Source organism: Plutella xylostella, chromosome 11, assembly GCF_932276165.1.
Source record: "Plutella xylostella chromosome 11, ilPluXylo3.1, whole genome shotgun sequence".
Classification (NCBI taxonomy): Eukaryota; Metazoa; Arthropoda; class Insecta; order Lepidoptera; family Plutellidae; genus Plutella; species Plutella xylostella.
The window spans coordinates 2,823,927-2,846,375 of NC_063991.1; the positions used below are offsets into that span (position 1 = coordinate 2,823,927).

At 38.3% G+C, this 22,449-nt stretch overlaps 2 protein-coding genes across 7 annotated transcripts in view; one reads left to right on the top strand and one right to left on the bottom strand.

Moving 5' to 3' along the window:
- LOC105387933 (alpha-1,6-mannosyl-glycoprotein 2-beta-N-acetylglucosaminyltransferase) overlaps window positions 1-18,217 on the bottom strand; it is a 43,841-nt gene extending 25,624 nt beyond the window's left edge. For all 6 annotated transcript variants that reach the window (XM_011558742.3, XM_038116111.2, XM_011558741.3 and 3 more), the window contains exon 1: window positions 17,768-18,217. The gene's annotated coding sequence lies outside the window, so the exon portion shown is untranslated. The remainder of the gene's footprint in view (window positions 1-17,767) is intronic.
- Window positions 18,218-18,811: 594 nt separating this feature from the next.
- LOC105387938 (endoribonuclease Dcr-1) overlaps window positions 18,812-22,449 on the top strand; it is a 95,392-nt gene continuing 91,754 nt past the window's right edge. Inside the window, exon 1 of the mRNA XM_048624301.1 lies at window positions 18,812-18,981. The gene's annotated coding sequence lies outside the window, so the exon portion shown is untranslated. The remainder of the gene's footprint in view (window positions 18,982-22,449) is intronic.

A 22,449-nucleotide genomic window follows, 5' to 3' on the forward strand; every position in this document is an offset into this window, starting at 1 on the left:
TTCTCGGGTCTTGGATGTGCCCGTAAAATATTTGTGCAATAAAGAATTAAATAAATAAATAAAATGGCAATAGGCCCGCCCCCTATTACATTGGGACTAACATAACACTCTGGCGAAAAGTGGGTGCAGCAATGCACCTCTGCCTACCCCTCAAGGGAGTACATTAGTACAAGGCGTGAGTGCGTGTTTTTTTTTTTTTATATAGCTTAAACAGGGTGTTGCAAAAGTGGTATAGTAGCCAAAAGGAGTAATTCAGGAGGTCATCCTGTTTTTTTTTTAATACGTACTAGATGGAGTGTCAGTGCAAAAGAAAAGTCTTGACAAATAACACCATACTTCTACCACTGAAGTCTTATTTTGAATGAGTTTGCTTAGAATATTTGTGACTTTATTCATTGGTTTCATTATGAAATGAAATGAAATAGTTTTATTTGCACGAAAAGTGGTACAGTATAGGTGTTTAAAGAGTTTACATTACAATAATATAGGTTCCTCACAATTCACCTGTTAAGGCATGCAAAAATTTGTCACAAAGCTATACACTATAATTCATATTAATTTTAATGTTAGGTATCTTAAACTAACATTATTTACATAATTAAAACTTAAGTAGGTGTATTAGAATTTACAGTTATTTACGATATTATAAATGTAAGTTAGTTTTATTAGTTATTCGATACAAATATGATTAAAGTTAAGGTACTCTTCGATGGAATAGAAACATTGATTCACAAGCCATTAGGTTGAACATATGGGTTGAACTTAAAACGGTTAGACAGTAAGTCTAGTAAAGGTTTGTTAGATAGTCGGAAACTATAAAAGTTTACGTTTTCTCGCATACAAAGTGGCGCCTCTAGCGGAAACTATCATGCGACTTTTGACAGATCCTAATGTATGCAGTTGACAGAAGAAAACGTAAACTTTTATAGCTTTCAAAAATTGCAAAACCAGTACTAAATTCAAATTCAAATGGTTTAATCGACGTAAAATTTTACAATTATTTGTCGATAGTCATCTACCACCATTTCACAAAGGCCCCGTCATTGAGAAGGAAAGAAATGGCGAAAGAAACTCCTCGAGCATCTTTTCAACTTGTTCCTTATAATCTATTACAATTTTTACTTATATCTAGTACCTACAATTTTACTTAAGTACCTATATCCATTTCATTTTTTCAATAGCCTTAGCTGAGGTGGACAAGACCACGCGTTTTTGTCGTTTAAATAATCATTTATATTATAGTAAGCTTTACTACATAATGCAGCTTTAACATAATTCTTAAATTTTTGCTCAGTAAGACTTATTGCTTCATTTGATAATTTATTATAAAAACGTATACAGTTCCCCATGAATGATGTGTTTGTTTTCGAAAGTCTGAGTGTGGGGAAAAGCAACCTATTTTTGTTTCTGGTCTCAATATACGAAAAAAAAAAAACGAAATAAATAGGTAAATAAATATAAATACCGTGAGTGGCTCCTACTTTACTAAATGAATTTAAGTTTCTAGACGTGCAGTAAACAAAATGTGGTCAGTTTTTTACTTTGTTTTTGTATGTGAGAAACCATCTTGTTTGAATATCGTTAACCTAGAGTACGGGTTGATGATGATACATTAGTGAAACAAGTGAATGTCTATGTAACTATGTACTTATGTACCTACAAACATAATGTATGTATTCTATTAAAACTCGTATTAGCGATGCGTAGAACAAGTGGCCTGGTTATTAGGTAACGTGTGTTTTTTTATTGCGAGACAACCGGTTTCTGAAATGGCTAGTTATGGTAATACTAAATGTTGATTAGCTATCTACGGCCGGTTTTCTATAGATAGGTTGTGGGAGCGGCGGCAGCGTGTTGAGTAGCGTGGCCGCTTCTCATGACCGATATGCGGGTTCGAATCTAGCCGTGACATGTATTGATGACCGAATCGTGTACTGTTTTGTGACCCTGACTGCAATGCCAAAGTCCCGGATTCGATTCCGTTAAGAAAAACCTACACTTGGACCTCCGATTTGAATTAGAACCCAACAATAGTAAGAGTTAACCACTTAGAATAGAATAGAATAGAATAGAAAACATTTATTCAACACATAAACAGCAACAACATAATCATTACACATTACAATTAAACACCTAATCTAAACCTAATTTATTTATTTATTTTAAAAACACAATAATGCTTAACAGCTATGGCCAACACGCAATTATTGTTAGGTAGTACAAAAAATATATACAAAATAGAATTTAACATTCACAACAAATACTTATAACTAACTTTAAAATTACACATTTAACATTTACAACAAATAGAATTAAAATTACACACAATCAAACAATAATAAAATACAACAAACATTTAAAAACAAACAGAATTAAAATTTAAATAAATTGTAGGAACTAAGTACCACTTTACACAGCTTAATAAGACAAGGTAACGTAGTGTGTTAACTATTCTACTGTTAGTAATTAAAATTTGGAAAATATTTAGTTTTAGGTTAGTATTAACGTGTACGGTGGCCTGCGCCTAAAAGTATACAGGCGGAGTTTTTAAAATAGCGATCCCTGATGATGAAGGGACCAGCAACATCTGTTATAAATCCGGGGACGTGTTGTGTGTGATGTGTGTAGCAGTGGTGTTTATGTGGATGTGCTTGAGCAGCATGTGAGCTTGAGATCGCTATTTTAAAAACTCCGCCTGTATACTTTTAGGCGCAGGTCACCGTACATTTAAAATTATATAGAAAATAAATACAAGTAAACAAAAAACACTCAAAATAGTAAAATGCAAGTTGGACTCCAGACTCAGCATGTGCTATAATTTAACTTCACATGCCGTACCCTCTAAAACCCTCCGTAGATATATTAACAAGCGCTTGACCTACTCTACACTTTAGCGACGCTAAACTAGAACAAACGAAGCAAAAAAACCTATCTAGAAACTAGATCAGCTAGCTGCCGACTTGACAATACATGATGGATGATGGTGATGATGCAGAAAAACAATGTCATGGTCACGCAAATCCTAACTTCCTAACTAATATTATAAATGCGAAAGTAACTGTGTCTGTCTGTCTTTCTGTCTGTCTGTCTGTCTGTTACTCTTTCACGCCAAAACTACTGAACGGATTTGAATGAAATTTGGAATACATATGGTATGGACCCAGGGAAAGAACATAGGCTACTTTTTATCCCGGAATTCCCACGGGAAAACTTTTTAAGGCGAAGCGAAGCGCGCGGGAACAGCTAGTAGTACATAAAATTTAATATTGATTAGAAATCGGTAACTTTTGGCGAAGAAAAGCTGGCTGCTATAATTTTGTAATTTTTGTGGCATAACTTTTGCATTGCTTATACCTAAATGACAAGTAGAAGTACATAACGACAACTTCCTCATTTATGTATATCCAAAATTGTATCTCTTACCTCGTAGGGTTGCCTATATAGAAGAGATCGCTTTTAGCGATAAGGCCGCCCTAATGTATTATAGATTTTAAGTCTTAAATTTTATTTTAAGTGTTTTATGTACAATAATAAAGTTATACTACTACTACTAAAGAGGAGCATGATTGCCTCAAAAAACCGATCATATTTTGCCTTTAGCAAAGTTAGCATTGCTTGACTCTATAGACTTTTTCCAACAACATTGGAACTCTGTGAACCATGTCTTACGGCACAAAAATTAAATGAACCAAATAAATACGTTAGTTAAGTCCACCCTTTGTACTTTTATTTGTAATATTTGTACAATAAAGAGTTAAATAAAATAAAATAAAATAAATAAATAAATACGTATTCGTTCAGAAAAAACCGAATAATGCAGTTCTCGCTAAAGTCTGTTTTTTAATCTCAGATACAAAATTGACAGGTTCTGAACGGTTCCATAAACAGTCGATTGTCCCGCGATTAAGTGTATCGTTCTGTTGGCGGGACAACTGACTGTTGGTGCAACAGAATCTGTCAATTTAGTATCTGAGATTAAAAAACAGACTTTAGTTTAACATACATACATAACATATTCGTCCACAAATTGAATGCTATTAGTTCCATTCCGTTACAATTCGTCTCACATTTCAAAAATGAAATGATTTCTTAGCACGTTGCGCGTTAGACACAGTGCAGGCATGGAAGAGTGCAGTTGCTTACTCTACACACACACACACACACACACACACACACACACACTCACGCCTTGTACTAATGTACTCCCTTGCGGGGTAGGCAGAGGTGCATTGCTGCACCCACTTTTCGCCAGAGTGTTATGTTAGTCCCAATGTAATAGGGGGAGACCCGAGAACAAATATCTGTGTTTAAACAAATATCTGCCCCAGCCGGGAATCGAATCGGGACCATCGTTTCAGTAGTCAGGGTCACTAACCACTACGCCATTCGGTCGTTGCTTACTCTAGTCGTAGATATACCCATTAACGCCGTCGTCAAACGTGCTTTAAATTACATTAATAACTTTATATGCTTTTGAAATAAAAAGGACTTGAATAACTGTTTGTTTATAATATGCTTTCAAATATAGTATCACTAGCTGTTCCCGCGCGCTTCGCTTCGCCTTAAAAAGTTTTCCCGTGGGAATTCCGGGATAAAAAGTAGCCTATGTTCTTTCCTAGGGTCTAGACCGTATGTGTACCAAATTTCATTAAAATCCGTTCAGTAGTTTTGGCGTGAAAGAGTAACAGACAGACACAGTCAAATTAGCGCAGCAGTTTTGCTGTTCCGAAGCTTCGGATCGCTGCGCTAACCACGACCCTATCGAGTTGTATTAGGCTTATCGATTGCATGACAGCTCTTGTTCGTTCCATTTTGGTAGTGACCCTCCTGTTTCTAACTGCGCTGTGCCCAAGTTATTATGGATTCAAGGGGCGATCTCAAAACAATGGCTTGAAGATGGTAGACACAAACCAATATGTCTTCAATAAGTCTTCAACACATGCTCTTAATATACCTACTTGAAATTTGAAGCTTGAGTTTTCATAATTAAGGATGAGATTCGATAAGATATTTTTATGCCTCATTTAAGTTTCCTGTCCATAAGTACGAATCGGTGAAAAAGATACTGGTATTATAAAGGGTCATTTCTCTTTAGAGTGAAGATAAATATGAATATCACATCCTGAATCCTGATGTGTCATCATATCATATAATCAGCATCTTTTGTTTTATAAAATATATTTAACTAGCATTACACACGCACTCACGCCTTGTACTAATGTACTCCCTTGCGGGGTAGGCAGAGGTGCATTGCTGCACCCACTTTTCGCCAGAGTGTATGTTAGTCCTAATGTAATAGGGGGCGGGCCTATTGCCATTTTACGGGCACATCCAAGACCCGAGAACAAATATCTGTGTTTAAACAAATATCTGCCCCGGCCGGGAATCGAACCCGGGACCATTGGCTCAGTAGTCAGGGTCACTAACCACTACGCCATTCGGTCGTCTAACTAGCATTATCTTACCCATTTTCATCTTTTCTATTTCCTATTAATGGTGGTTGTCTGGAAGAGATTTCTTTAAGTAATAAGAGAGATTGTGCTATTAATTTTCTTTTTCATGGTTGTAAAACTGTTTCTGTTTGTGTGCAATAAAGAGTACTACTTTATCTACCCTTTGCATCGAAATATCCTTCCACCCAAAGGTTGCCTGGAAAAAATCGCTTTAAGGGATAAGGCCGCCATATGTGTTAGATTAAGTTTTTTGTAATTTTTGTCCATGTTTTTGTGTACAAATAAAGAATATCTATTCTATTCTATTCTTTATCTTCTCTACATGTATGGCTACCACAAAGCAAATTGTGATGGCTACCAAGAATCGCCACAAAACTCTGTCCTCTATATATATAGCTAGGAGCGGTGGTAGCTCAGTCGGGTAAGCGCCCGCTTCTCACGCAAGAGATGCGGGTTCGATCCCGGCGCTGCCATGTACCAATAAGTTCTTTTAACTTAAGTACAATATATACCATCGCTCTTACGGTGAAGGAAAACATCGTGAGGAAACCTGCATATCTAGATTTAGCACATCTAGATATGTGAACCCACCAACCCGCAGTGGACCAGCGTGGTGGGAAATGGTCAAAGCTTAGGAAGGCAGTTTAGACCTTGGGGATAATATGTGATATGCACAAAGGTTCCATTCGAGAGAGCCAGGTGCAGGTACTGACACCCCCACAGAGAATAGAATAGAATATATATAGCTACCGAAACGCCGCCGACAAACTAACATTAACAATTCCCATACCCCTACGATAATCGGTTCTCCGGCAGACACAGGACCCGTTCTTATTATGTCACCTGAATGCGTGGGAATCATACTTACGCCATAAATTACACATAACGAGCTGTGAAGAGCATTTCAATTATAGAATAGTACGCCATTGTAGGTATCTGGATCCCGTGCAATTAATTTAAACATAATAACATGGAGCATAAAAGAAGGTTGATAGGTGCCGTACGTACGGTCAGCTGCATTAGTAGCTATAGGTACCTTGTCAAATTGACTAACCGTCAATGCTTCAATAAATTGATATGCGGTTTTAGATTGACAAGGTACAAAAGTGTCCACGCAACTTGACCAATGCGCAGAGTGGGGCGAGATTGCAGTTAGACCAATGTGTTTTATTAGGTACAACACACACACACACACGCACTCACGCCTTGTACTAATGTACTCCCTTGCGGGGTAGGCCGAGGTGCATTGCTGCACCCACTTTTCGCCAGAGTGTTATGTTAGTCCCAATGTAGATAGATAGATAGATAGATAGATAATTCTTTATTGCACACAAACACAGAAATTACACGAGGAAATACACAACATAGATGGTACAAATGATACGTCCCTCGAGCTATAATCCTCCAAAATTTAAACTCAATAGAAACTATTTCTGATGATGCCAAAAATTAGTCGTGAAATAGTCATAAATAGTCGTGTTTTCCAAAAAAATAGTCGTATCATACTTTCGGAGTTAGAGCTATACTTTATGGAGGATTATAGCTGGAGGTCTCCAGCTATAATCCTCCAGCCTCTGCAGAACAAACGGTAAGACCTATCGACTTGGTTAAGGTCTCAAAAAATAGTCGTGAAATAGTCGTAATGACATGCCAAATTTCAGAAATAGTCGTCCAAAGATAGCAGAGATATAAAGGTACTTGCTGCAGCCCTGGTGGAGGATTATAGCTGGAGGTTTTGAAAATATCGAATATCTTTGGAACTACTATGACTATCGGTTTGAATTATGTCTCAAAAAATAGTCGTGAAATAGTCGCTTCTATTTATTATAATTTTAAGCTTGATACAAGCTGTTAAATAATGATATCAAATTCTTCATACAAATCAAAGTGGACGAAAATGCCAAAGCGAGCCAGTACACAAAAATAATAGCACTGAATACAAAAATAAAAGCAATAGCATTGAATTACTCATGTCGAATTTATCTATAAATCATTTATTTCGTCATACTTTGCATCAATTAGTATCTAAACGAATCTTTGGTATGACATTTTATTGCTTTTGCTCTTAGCATTTACCTTACTGTGTACAGAGAAAACGTATGCCAATACACGCACACATTTATCTCTGTTATCTTGACAAACGATAGCGACGATGACGACTACGGCGATGTAGTACCTAGGTCAGTTATTGTCATCCCTTACTATCCCGTAATCAGACAAATATTGCTATCCTTGTCTCCTTTCTAACCGGCTTGCATCGCACGCATAGAACGCGTGAGCGAACGTTTCACCGGTTGCATCTTGACAAGCAATAGCAAAGCGGTATTTATTACGTCCCTTACTATCCCGGGATCACACAAATAGTGCTGTTCTTGTTTTTTTATAAGCGTTGATGTGGCCGCCACCTCCGCCGGTGAAATTGGGATTAGTTTTATTGAAGACGCAGTACAGGGTAGCACTCAAGCGATAAGAATAAAATACGGTGTTTGAAATATTAATTACAATCACAGGCCGAAAGTACTTTTATTTATACTTAAGTTATTCATTAAACAATCTTTAGGTAGATTAGGTTTCATACAATTATCTCAGTATTATTTGACTATTAGCTATAAACATATTTAGATTAATTTAAAATAATCACAGTTGGTTTATTGCTAAGTAATAATATAATATTGACGTAGTTCAATAAAAAAAACATGGTATGAACTTAAATATGTACTTATTTCACTATTTAAAAATAATTATTTTCTAGCCCTATATCATAAAAAGCTTAAGTTAAAGTAATCAGATTGTTCATTAGTAGGTTTAGGTAAGTATAATCACGGTTATTGTCATAATGAAATATAACTCATTTAATTACCATCACAGGCCGAAGTACTTTTATTTATACTTAAGTTATTCATTCCTTCATTCATCTTTAGGTAGTTTAGGATTTAATTATTTTTATTCTCCATAGTAAAAAGTCACGTGACCAACTAAGTTTCTATGAAAAATGATATATTTTTTTCTAAATTCTGATTTCAGTTTTAGGCTTAGATATACCATGCTGCACATGTAGCATTCGGCTTAGTATAACCTTTTTGCAACACCTTGTATAATGGTTTTAATAAATATACCTAAATAACTTCGTAGGTGATAATAGGGTATCTATAATGCCCAGATAACTGAATCCTGTAGGTGTAGAACTTGCAAAAATTATGAACAGCCACTGTAGCTTGCGACGTTATTGAAGAACACACGTAAGCTGCGCTGAAAAAAAAATAAGGCATATTAACGTCTTATTAATAAAAATATTTGTTTTTTTTAAAATATTATATACATAATATATGATATACGAGTAGGTAGATACGAGTAGTAATAACGTTATTTCACCTAGACTATTTGTTTGGTAATTTATTGTCATTTGGAGACCACAGCAAACAGTGGAGTAAAATTTCTTATCAGTAACTTATTGCAACAATAACTTGAAACTGCGAACTTTTGTGCGAAAAGGGTAGAGTAGAAATACTGTTCATTAGTGTATTCGCTTTTTTCAATATATATGTCCCATAACCGACCTCTATTGTTTTTGAGCGAAAGAGATAGCTGAGTAAACAATTTGGCTTTTGTCCAAAACCGGTTTAGTCGGACGGTGCGTTTGAAACTTGTATGAAATTTCACAGGGTGTGAATTAATTACATAGGTATTTAGTTCAGAAACACGTTTTTGTCGCTTGTAACTGATAGGTACAAATGAGTTTTGACAAGTAAATTGGCTGTTATAACTTTATCAACTTCAGCACCACAACACTGTATCCTAGCATAAGCACAATACCATATGAAAATAGTGATAAATTCTTACCTAGGATTTGTTATCTGGTAATCATGTATTCGGAGCCATTGCAGTTTTTTAGCGCATTACATCAATGCAGTCATCTAAGCATAGATATTAAAAAATAATTTGGCTACGATACTTCAATAAAAAATTATGTTAATAAATAAGCTGAGCATAACAAAATGGGATGGCTTGCTTTGATATTGAGTATTAAAAAGGATACTTACTTGCAAATATTCAAACATAGCACTCACTAAACACTCTTATCTGCATCCACTAATATCTTTTAGAATATAACATCTTGAATATTCATTTGCATATAGAGCACTCACAATATTTTAACAACCAACAATAACACCGATCGTGACCATAGTTTGCACTAAACTGTAAACAAATTATCAAACAAAACATGCAAAATACTAACCCCAACTTCACCGGTGGCGGCGCGCGGCGGCGGTCACATAAGGGACGTAATAAATACCGGTTTTCTATAGCTTGTCAAGATGTTACCGGTGACGCAGTCGCTCACGCGTTCTATGCGTGCGATGCATGCCGGTTAGAAAGGAGACAAGGATAGCAATATTTGTCTGAACACGGGATAGTAAGGGATGACAATAACTGACCTAGGTACTACATCGCCGTAGTCGTCATCGTCGCTATCGTTTGTCAAGATAACAGAGATAAATGTGTGCGTGTATTGGCATACGTTTTCTCTGTACACAGTAAGGTAAATGCTAAGAGCAAAAGCAATAAAATGTCATACCAAAGATTCGTTTAGATACTATTGATGCAAAGTATGACGAAATAAATGATTTATAGATAAATTCGACATGAGTAATTCAATGCTATTGCTTTTATTTTTGTATTCAGTGCTATTATTTTTGTGTACTGGCTCGCTTTGGCATTTTCGTCCACTTTGATTTGTATGAAGAATTTGATATCATTATTTAACAGCTTGTATCAAGCTTAAAATTATAATAAATAGAAGCGACTATTTCACGACTATTTTTTGAGACATAATTCAAACCGATAGTCATAGTAGTTCCAAAGATATTCGATATTTTCAAAACCTCCAGCTATAATCCTCCACCAGGGCTGCAGCAAAGTACCTTTATATCTCTGCTATCTTTGGACGACTATTTCTGAAATTTGGCATGTCATTACGACTATTTCACGACTATTTTTTGAGACCTTAACCAAGTCGATAGGCCTTACCGTTTGTTCTGCAGAGGCTGGAGGATTATAGCTGGAGACCTCCAGCTATAATCCTCCATAAAGTATAGCTCTAACTCCGAAAGTATGATACGACTATTTTTTTGGAAAACACGACTATTTATGACTATTTCACGACTAATTTTTGGCATCATCAGAAATAGTTTCTATTGAGTTTAAATTTTGGAGGATTATAGCTGGAGGCACGTCAATTGGCGGCCTTATTACTAAGAGTAATTTCTTCCAGACTACCTCGGAGGAGAGAAATTATACATAAGAAAAAGGGGAGAGTGCAAAAAAATTACAAACATAACTTATACTTACAGGAAAATAATATTATAACACCTAATCTATACCTAGTAATAGGTAATATAAAATACATAAAACATACTTATATACTTGAATATATACATACTATTAAATATATAATAAATAAATATTATTCTGGCAAGGATAATAATTTATTATAATGTTTATTCAGCAGAGTTTTGAATGATGCAAGCGATGGTGCAAGTCTAATATCTGTGGGTAAATCATTCCACAACAATACGGCCTGGACAGTAAAAGATTTGCTGTAGAATTTCGTTTTATGTTCAGGAATATTCAGCCTGAGATTCTGCGATGAACGAAGGGTACAGCTGTGGGTAGAGCAACGCATCCCAAAACGCTCCTTCAGGTATGCTGGGGTACATGGATTGAACAGTACAGAGTAAAGAAGTGAAAGAATGTGGGTATTCCGGCGAAGGCGAATTGGGAGCCACTTGAGTTTAGTACGGTATTCGGAGATGTGGTCATATTTTCGTACGCCAAATATGAACCGTATACAAAAGTTTTGAAGACGCTCAAGTTTGTTTAGTTGCTCCTCGGTGAGATCAGGATAGCTGGCATCGGCGTAGTCAAGAACGGGGAGGAGAAGTGATTGTGCTAACGCGATCTTGGTGGAAGTAGGTAGAAAATTACGCAACCTCTTGAGTGAACCTGCTGACGCAAAAATCTTCCGGCTAACGGCCTCCATCTGAGGGCGTGTATGTAATATGTAATGTAATAGGGGGCGGGCCTATTGCCATTTTATGGGCACATCCAAGACCCGAGAACAAATATATATCTGTGTTTAAACAAATATCTGCCCCAGCCGGGAATCGAACCCGGGACCATCGGCTCAGTAGTCAGGGTCACTAACCACTACGCCATTCGGTCGTCATATTAGGTACAAACGTGAACAATATACATAGAGTAGAGAAGTAGAGTCCGCTTTACAACTGAAGGTATAGTGGGGGCATCTCACATACGGCCATCCGACCCCAAGCTACTCTACCTAGCCCTGAATGTGTAATATGGGTATCGGACTGCTGATTATCTACACAGATACATGGATACTTATTAAGTACTAGCTGTTCCCTCGAGCTTCGCTTCGTCTTAAAAAGTTTTCCCGCGGGAATTCCGGGATAAAAAGTAGCCTATGTTCTTTCTCAGGGTCTAGACCATCTGTATACAAAATTTCATTCAAATCCGTTCAGTTGTTTTGGCGTGAATGAGTAACAGACAGACACAGTTACTTTCGCATTTATAATTTATAGCTGCTCCCGCGCGCTTTGCTTCGCCTTAAAAAGTTTTCCCGTGGGAATTCCGGGATAAAAAGTAGCCTATGTTCTTTCCCAGGGTCTAGACCACCGTATGTATACCAAATTTCATTCAAATCCGTTCAGTAGTTTTGGCGTGAAAGAGTAACAGACAGACAGACACAGTTACTTTCGCATTTATAATATTAGTTAGGAAGGATTACATGATATTATATTAACACCAAAGACCCGAGTACAAATATGTCTTTAAACAAATATCTACCCCGGCCGGGGGTCGAACCCTCCCGGCAAGTCGTCTGGTGCAACCTCTTGTCGTCGGCAGCCAATTGTCACCTTTATACTCTTTATAGTGTATTCATAATTTCAATGGGAGGTTTTCCTTGACAGTTTAAAAGTTACAAAATCGTCCAATAGATGGCATCCGGCCTGTCGTTTTTTATGAGCTGCATTCTTCTGAGGGAACGGAAGATATCATAAATGGTACAACACACACACTCACGCCTTGTACTAATGTACTCCCTTGCGGGGTAGGCAGAGGTGCATTGCTGCACCCACTTTTCGCCATGTAATAGGGGGCGAGCCTATTGCCGACGTTACGGGACATCCAAGACCCGAGAACAAATATCTGTGTTTAAACAAATATCTGCCCCAGCCGGGAATCGAGCCCGGGACCTTCGGCTCAGTAGTCAGGGTCACTAACCACTACGCCATTCGGTCGTCTAAGACGACGAAGACGACCGAATAAATGGTACAAAGCTATCTTAAACTAGTTAACATTTAATATTATGCATAATATAACAGCTAGTTATTGCATATGGTTGAATTTACATCCATTCGGTTTTTGCATTGGCTGAAAGTACTGGAATCCATGCCGGCAAAAAAAATATATGCAGTGCTGTTGAGTATGAAGTATTACTAGCGCCATCTAAAATCGGTTTTTGTCTATGGTTGAAAATCTCCCATTATCACCTTTATATTATTTATAGTGTATTCACAATTTCAATTGTACTCGAATCATTATTATTTCCGCCATTGCCGGACCTCATTAGGCTTGTAATTGAGTTTTCCTGTGGTTTTCCGAACGGAAATCGTTAATGATGTTGTGAAATCTAATAATCGTTATATCGTTATCGTAGAGCGGTGGTAGCTCAGTCGGGTAAGCGCCCGCTTCTCACGCCAGAGATGCGGGTTCGAATCCCGGCGCTGACATGTACCAATGAGTTATGTAAACCATCGCTCTTACGGTGAAGGAAAACATCGTGAGGAAACCTGCATATCTAGATATAGCACATCTAGATATGTGAACCCACCAACCCGCAGTGGACCAGAATGGTGGGTAATGGTCCAAGCTTAGGAAGGCAGTTTAGACCTTGGGGATATGCACAACGGTTCCATTCGAGAAAGCCAGGTGCAGGTACTTACACCTCCACAGATAATATAATAAAATATATCGTTATATGATCAGACAAATAATGAGTAAATACAGGGTGTCTCAAAAGGTTACGCAGCTAGGAAGGAGGGTGGTGACAAAAAATGTCGCAAGATTCTACAAGAAACGTAAAAATAGCTCTCTTAAGATTCTCTCTCTCTCTCTCTCAGCCTTCTGTAGTCCACTGTTGGACATAGGCCTCTCCTAACGGTCACCCGCCATCTGCATCCAGCGGCAGCGGCTTCCCGCTACCTTCCGCAGATCATCAGACCAACGGGTTGGGGGGCGACCGATACGCCGTTTGCCGACCCGGGGTCTCCACTCCAGAACCTTTGTACTCCAGCGGTCGTCGGCTCTGCGGGCTACGTGGCCAGCCCATTGCCACTTCAGCGTGCTAATCCTTTTAGCTATGTCGGTAACTTTAGTTCTCCTGCGGATTTCTTCATTACGAATCCTATCTCGCAGGGACACGCCTAACATAGCCCTTTCCATAGCACGCTGAGCAACTCTGAGCTTGTGGATAAGCCCTTTGGTGAAGCACCGCGTCTCGGCTCCGTAAGTCATCACTGGCAACACGCACCGATTGAAAACTTTTGTTTTCAGACACTGAGGTATGTTTTCAGTGAAGATGTGTCGTAATTTCCCGAACGCTGCCCATCCGAGTTGGATTTTACGAGCTACCTCTTTATCGAAGTTGGATTTACCTAATCGGATCACTTATCCTAGGTAGGGATACTGATCGTTCGTTCGACATGACCTTTGTCTTGTCCATGTTCATTTTCAGCCCAACTTGTTTAGAGGCATCATTGAGGTCTGTGAGCATTTCGCCTAACTCCTCCAGCGTTTCCGCCATAATAACTATGTCATCAGCAAATCGTAGATGAGAGATATATTCGCCATTGACGTTAATGCCCAGTCTTTTCCACTCTACAAGCTAAAAAACATCTTCCAGTGCACAGGTGAACAGTTTCGGAGAAATAACATCTCCCTGTCTCACGCCCCTTTGCAACTGGATCGGTTTTGTGCTATGTTCGTGTAATCGAACTGACATTGTGGCAGCATTGTACATACATCTCAACACCTCGATATAGCGATAGTCTATATGGCACCGCTGAAGGGATTGAAGCATCGCCCAGAGCTCAATAGAATCAAAGGCTTTCTCATAGTCCACAAACGCTAGACATAAAGGTAGATTATACTCCTCGGTCTTCTGTATAACCTGCCGAAGCGTGTGTATATGATCTATGGTACTATAGCCTTTTCGGAACCAAGCTTGTCTAACTCTTAAGATTAAAAAAAATAAATGGCATAAATTTACAAAAACTAAAAATTCTAAACCAATAGAGTTTTTGAAATTTTAGTTTTTATAAATTACTATTTTTCTCACTGTACCCAAAAATATTGCTGTATTTTGACAATATCAACAAGGTGTAAATTTTAGACGTTAAAGGAAAATGGTCATTTCTCTAAGGCGCCATGACCCGCCACAGCAGCCATTGATGAAACATACTGATGTGTAGCCCATGACTAGAAAGAAAGAAAGAAAGAAACATTTATTTGACACACTGAACAATAAAAGCAGAAACAAAAAAGAAAAAAGAATACTACAAAAAATATATATGAAAAAAACAGAAAAGAATACAATACAAACAAACAAGGTTGCTGTCCAGAACGTCAAAAAGGCACCAGCCTCGCACCAGCTCAGCGTGTCCTGTGGCTACAGTATATCCTGGTGTAAACTTTATTATTATGAGGCATGGGAGAATGAAGATATAGGTGCTGAAAGATCAAGTCTTTGTTTCCCTCAAGCAAAGTATTTTTTTTTAATTGGTTTAGATTTTTTAAAATATTTTTCTCTCATTTGGTACACCTTTATCATTGAATAAAAATAGATTTGGTTAGTGGCTGCAAAGCGGGTCAGATTTAGTCATTCTCTTTTTGCTAAATTCAAATTGTGTGCCTTCAAAGTCGACACCCGTACCCAGGTAGGTATATTATGTTTCACAATAAACCACAAAGGACACAAGTGTGTCGCATGTCCAATTAATTAATTAATTTCAGTTATTAATTACTATCTTTCAGTACTGTAAAATGATGTCATCCTTTTTGTTTGAACATTACAGGCGTAGGTGCATCGTATAGACCGATATCTTTTAGTAACCTAACCTTCTTTAAATCCCCGACATTCTACACTAAAACACGTATAAGTTTTTAACGGCTCAGACGATTTTGATAAAATATGGCTATGGAAAGAACACGTGGGATAACATTAGGTACCTATGAATGACACTAAGGCCGTAAGACGAGACGTGACAATTTTCTTGCATCACGCGGCCCCGAGACAGCACCCTACGGATAACTTCTGTCACGTCTTGAGGTGGTCGTCTTGCGCCCCGTTTAGCCCTTCAGCTCTCAAAATTTTGACTTCGATCAGAGTGGACGAGGTAGGAAAGTGGACGAAGTGGGAAAGTGGACTATTTGGGAAAGTGGGAAAGTGGACGATCTGGGAAAGTGGACGAAGTGGCAAAGTGGACGAAGTACTAAAGTAGACGAAGTGGGAAAGTGCACGAAATAGGAAGTGGACGAGGTGGGACCAATAGGTGGACGAAATGGGAAAGTTGACGAAATGGGAAAGTAGTCAAAATAGGAAAGTAGACGAGGTGCCCCTGAAGGCTCAGAGACCCAGCACACATGGTGAAACACAACGAACGAAACTGCAACTAATAGTTACTTTTGAGTTTCATTTTCATTTGAGTTTATGCCATAGATACCTTTGAGAGACAACAATCGTCGCAACTATGTAGTTTGAACCTGGTTTATAATTTCAAAAGGGTTTCGTTGCAGTTGCGTTTCACCGTGTGTGCTGGGCCTAAGACCCCTTTTTTACTTGATGTACATGATTCCAGGCAGTGTTGCACTGGTTGAGAGCAAAAGCATAGTTAGGCGGTTCACACACTGCCACTCATCTACGAAACATGCACAGTGATGCATGGGCAATTTTTGTTGCTCATAAGTCCTCTGTGTGTATGAGAACCGCCTTAAGGTTGAATTGCGGTTCTTTCAGAGATTTAGTTATTACTTATTAGGTAAGTAAGTATATAGGTTATTTAATTTATGTAAACGTGATGTCATGCCCACGTCTTTTTTGTAAAAATTTAAAACATCATTAACATTTTTTATTACCATCTTATAGGTATAAGTATTTACTTAATAGCCTTTTACAACTAATAACTATAGTAATGGGGGTCTTTTATTGATTTTGTACTCATGATGTTACCATTTTCATGACTGAAGGTACTTTTTCATGTTTATGGGTTAGACTAATTTTAACTCATAAACATTATTATAATGAGGACCAGTGGATGGTATAGTGATTAAAACTTATTAAAAGTAATTGTGACTGCAATGCCAAGGGTCCTGGTTTGAAATCCCAGCAAGCAAATAACTGTTCATAAATACACAGATAATTGTTGTTCTCCAGTCTTGAATGGCTACAAAGGTTGACAATATACACTCACGGGCAATGAAAAGGTTCCACTGAGAAAAGCACCAAATTAATTAAAAAAAAAACGGAAAAGCAACCTTTATGTAATTGTTTTTACATAAAATAAAATAAAAAAACCCTTTTCATGTAGCCTGCAAAGTCCTAAACAAATCTGGCAGAAAAACTTGAGTTATACAACACTTTATGTATCAATGTTGTGTGATAGACTCCAACAAAAACAGTGTGAACTATGCAACAGAAATAACAGCAAAAAAAATGATTATACTTACTTCATTTCAGCTAAGATGCTATTTTCCAAATTAGATGCTATTTTGCGAAATCTGTGTAAATTAATTACATATACATACAACTCATTTAAGTTGCTAGACAAAATCTGTAGATATTTAAAAAAATGTATTTCTAAAAGTGGAGTAGATGAAAATGTTGAGGTAAAATTTAAAATATTTGTTTGGATAAGGCACTTATTTCTGTTGCAAAGTTAGTGTTGGACTCTATTTATTTGATAGATGTGGGTCTGGGACCAATAGTAAGAAGAGGGATTAAGTTTATCAATAACATTATATTCTAACAATTACATCATACCAGTTCTATTGAAATAGACTGAATTCTGTCATTATTATCTAGATTTTATGCCTTAAGTAGTGCCCATAACGCTAAGAATGGACAAGCAAACATAAGTTTCATATCTCTAGTATCTACAATCTGATAATAGTATGAGTATATTGTGACTGTAAATGTTAGTGAAACACCGTGAGGCAATAGCTTCATTACTTACCGGAAAAATAAGCTCGACCCCCTTCTCTTCTCTTCCAAATATGAATAATACGGCTTAAAAATACAGGTTCCTGGGTTACGTAAAAATAGTTAAGATTCACTGCACCAAAACACTTGTTTTTAATAACACCGAAGAATTTGAGGACCACTTACTAATTTATCGTTTGGCGACCAATCGTAATTCTATTTCGCAAAGGATGTAGCGGAAAAATATTGATTTTTTACGAAATAAATTCACTCGCAGTTCGATTATTTATTTACACTTCTACTGACTGAGAATGGGAAGGGTAACTGTCACTGCACGAATAATTTATAGTATCGAAAATATTGTTTAGATAACGGTGTTACTCACATGATTCTAAAAACGGAAAAATAACAATTTATTCATTAGTTTTATTATCGCGACACCGAACACCTGCGACGGCGATTAGGAAATTGATGGGACGAAGATGACACAAGACATGTTATGTCGTTATGTCACTGTCAAATTGACAATGAATTTTACGGTATTGCTATATTCAAAAACAGTGTTTTCACAGAATAGTTTTATTTTATAATGCTGGTTCTTAAACCTGCCCCCGTATTATGTAACTCCGAGTGGGGTGGGTTGGTATAAAATGGCTGACAACTTAGCGCATTTTTAATTAATAACTTTTTACTGACTTATCTGATTTCACAAACGTTTATGTGGAATGTAAGGATATATTGTCAGGCTTCTTGCATATTTCTTTCACTAAGATTTTTGGTGTTTTCGGTTAATAAGTCTCTAAGTTGATACCAATTATCACCGGTTGCTAACTCTCAAAAAGTTACAAAATACGGGGGCTGAAAAATTGTATTGCGCCTGAATCTCAGTGGTGATACTGATGGTGTGGAGTCAGCACTGTGGGCAGGAGTTACTGTTAACAATACATTGCTTCTTATGAAGAAGTGACCAAAGACATTGTGAAAACAACACACTTATAGTTGCTGGCAACATTTGATGTCAGGTTGACATTGACTGTGTCACTGACAGTGACAGATTGTCATCCTCTGCTCTGTCATTTCACTGTGAAATGAAAATCGAGTTTGCACTTGCACGTACTTACATGGGTTTTCACGTAAATTTCAGCGTTAAACTTGCAATCTCGTGAACATGATCTATTGTGAATTAATCCGGACTAACATTGCCTGTGATATCAATTCACAGATCGTCTGAAGTCGGGAGGGAACACCGTAAGTTTTGAGTATTTGTGTTTTATAAATTTGGCGTCCTATCATGTTTTCAGCTTTGACAATGGCCTATGTTTACCGGTACCCTGTAATTTGAGACCGCGGTTGTATTATGAGATAAATATGCAATTGATTACTAAAACACCTTGTTATCTTTAGCCATACACAGTCAGAGTACCATTGCATTAAGTATTGAATTGACATTACTGTAATCAGAGAGTCTTAGGTCTCCTAGTGTTTGCACGGGAACGATCAACGATGTGAATCCTTAAAACTATAAGTTAAATTGAAGTCAAAGTTCAAAGTCAAATGCTTTCATAAAAGTGGCAAATTTATGATAAAGAGGGACAAACCAAGTGGTATTTTGGTTTGGTATTTTGTGGAAATCATATAACTAACATCCAAGTTATTGTTTCTGTGATTACCAACATCAATGCACATTAACTGTATATTACACATCAAAAGAAACACCCACAGTGAGTAAGAAAAAGACAGATCACTCACTCTATGAGATAATTTATAGAATTTATGGTATATTATGTATATTTTATGTTTTTCTATTAAGTTAATTATCAAGTGACTATGTTTTTCTGTACCTCCTGTAGGTTGTCTGGTAGAAAATGCTTTTAGCATTAAGTCCACCTTTTGTACACTTATATTTATTTCATATTTGTGCAATAAAGTATCAAATAAATAAATAATATACTACTCCGTGTAAAAAGTATTGGGACTGGATGAATAAAACACAAAATGTTTGTTCATCATCATCATCATCACAACCCATTACGTCCCCACTGCTGGGGCACGGGTCTCCTTCCAATGAAGGAAGGGTTTTAGGCCTAGTCCACCACGCTGGCCAAGTGCAGGTTAGTGGACCCCAACACAAGCAAGCTTGTGCTGGGAGAGTTGTCGGGTAAGTGGGCAACCCGACTGTCAGATGTTTTCAAGCCGCCCGAAGGCCTCTGACTAGGCTTAACGACTGCTGCCGAAGCAGCAACCGGGACCCACGGCTTTAGTGCCGTCTGAAGCATGGAATGTTTGTTATTCATCCAAAGGAGAATGGCCATTTCTCTATGGCGCCATGACCCAGAGCGGCCATTGATGAAACATACACTGATGTGTAGTCGGGTGATTCTCAAAAAATGGCTCCAAAAGCATAATTTCTTTGGCGCATTTTTTTTTTCATGTTGTTTGAATATTATACCCCACATATTGTAGAGGCTTTAGACCTCTTTAGTTATCTCTTATTGGCCCTGAAATCTATCGAGCCGATTCAAAGTTACATCGATTTTAAACAATTTTGGGCCAATGAAATTAGATTGGCACCAATGAAATTAGAAAACACACCAAAGAAATTATAAAAGGTCCCAAAGAAGTTAGTTTTAAGAACAAAGAAATTAGAAATTGTTTTAAAGAAATTAGTTTTATACGTAGATTGCAAATAATACACAACAAAACTATTCTATTCTATTCTATTCTCTGTGGGGGTGTAAGTACCTGCACCTGGCTCTCTCGAATGGAACCTTTGTGCATATCCCCAAGGTCTAAACTGCCTTCCTAAGCTTGGACCATTTCCACACCACGCTGGTCCACTGCGGGTTGGTGGGTTCACATATCTAGATGTGCTAGATCTAGATATGCAGGTTTCCTCACGATGTTTTCCTTCACCGTAAGAGCGATGGTATACATTGTACTTAAGTTAAAAGAACTCATTGGTACATGTCAGCGCCGGGATCGAACCCGCATCTCTGGCGTGAGAAGCGGGCGCTTACCCGACTGAGCTACCACCGCTCTATGTGTATGAATCACAACAAAACTAAAAATCACGCATATCTTTATTTGTTTTTAACATAATTACCTGATCACGTAAGGGTGCAAGGGTTCTAAACATCCGAATGAACCAATTGCCAACCTCACCTGCCCGTGGTGCACTCTGCTAAATAACAGACGAGGCTCTGGCGACCGGATGATGGCAGTATAACCATCCAAAAACAGCTACTCTAAATCCCATAGGCCGGCGATGGGCAGCAGCGTCACCGGTATAAAAAAGTGTAAAGAGGACGAGGACACGATGTCCCTGGAGTCCGGCCACATGTTCTACCATCAGAAGGGCGACCAACTGTCCCAAGGTGGCGTAGGATTCCTCGTCAACAACACCCTTGTCAACAACGTAGTGGAGATCAGCAGTGTGTCAAATCGGGTAGCGTACCTAGTACTTAAACTAACCGAGAGGTATTCCTTGAAGGTCGTACAGTTATATTATATATATGCACCAACCTCGGCACACTCTGACACTGAAGTCGAAGCAGTATACGAGGATATCTCTAGGGCATCACGTGTACTTCTAGGACCCAATACACCGTGGTGATGGCGGACTTCAACGCCAAAGTGGGAGTACAAGAATGCGACGAATCGAGGGTAGGACCTCATGGCTTTGGTAGCAGAAACCAGAGAGGGCAAATGCTTGTAGACTTCCTCGAAAGGGAGGGGCTTTCTTTCTGATGAATTCTTTCTTTGAGAATCGGCCCCAGAGGAAGTGGACATGGGCAAGCCCCGATGGTAGGACGAAAAACGAAAAAGACTTCATTATGACCGACAAGCTGCACATTTTCAGATATGTCCCAGTGATCAATAGGTTTAAAACTGGGAGTGATCACCGATTTCTCCGAGGCACTCTGAATATCAACTTCAAGCTGGAGAGGAGATGTCTTGTGAAGTCGACCCTTCGTCCCACACTGCACCAAATTGGAGCTGTCAACACCAGCTTCTAGAGAGGACTACAGTTCTTCAGAAGGGTCCCTTCTGAAGAACTATAGACCGATCTCGCTTTTAAGCCATGTATACAAGCTGTTCTCAAGGGTTATCACGAATGGTCTTGCCCAAAAGTTAGACGAGTTTCAGCACCCGGAGCAGGCTGGGTTTCTTTAGTACAATAGACCACATCCACACAGTAAGGTAGATTATACAGAAGACCGAAGAGTATAATCAGCCTCTGTATCTAGCCTTTGTGGACTACGAAAAAGCCTTCGACTACATCGAGACCTAAGCAGTTTTGAATCCTTGCAGAGATGCCAAATCGACTGGCGCTATATCGAGGTGTTGAGGTGTCTGTACAATGCCGCTACTATGACTGTCCAAGTTCAGGACCACAAGACAAGACCTATCCAACTGAAACGTGGAGTGAGACAGGGGGATGTGATATCTCCGAAACTGTTCACCAATTCACTGGGTGTCTTTAAGATGTTGGACTGGAAAGGACATGGCATATAAATGGCGAGTACATGTCACACCTCCGCTTCGCGGACGACATCGTTATTATGGCAGAATCTCTGCAGGAACTTAGCTGGATGCTAAGTGGCCTAAATGCTGCTTCCCGACGTGTAGGCCTCGGTATGAACTTGGACAAGACGAAAGTCATGTACAATGCTCACATCAAACCGGAGCAGGTCGTCGTTGGTGAGGCAACAATCG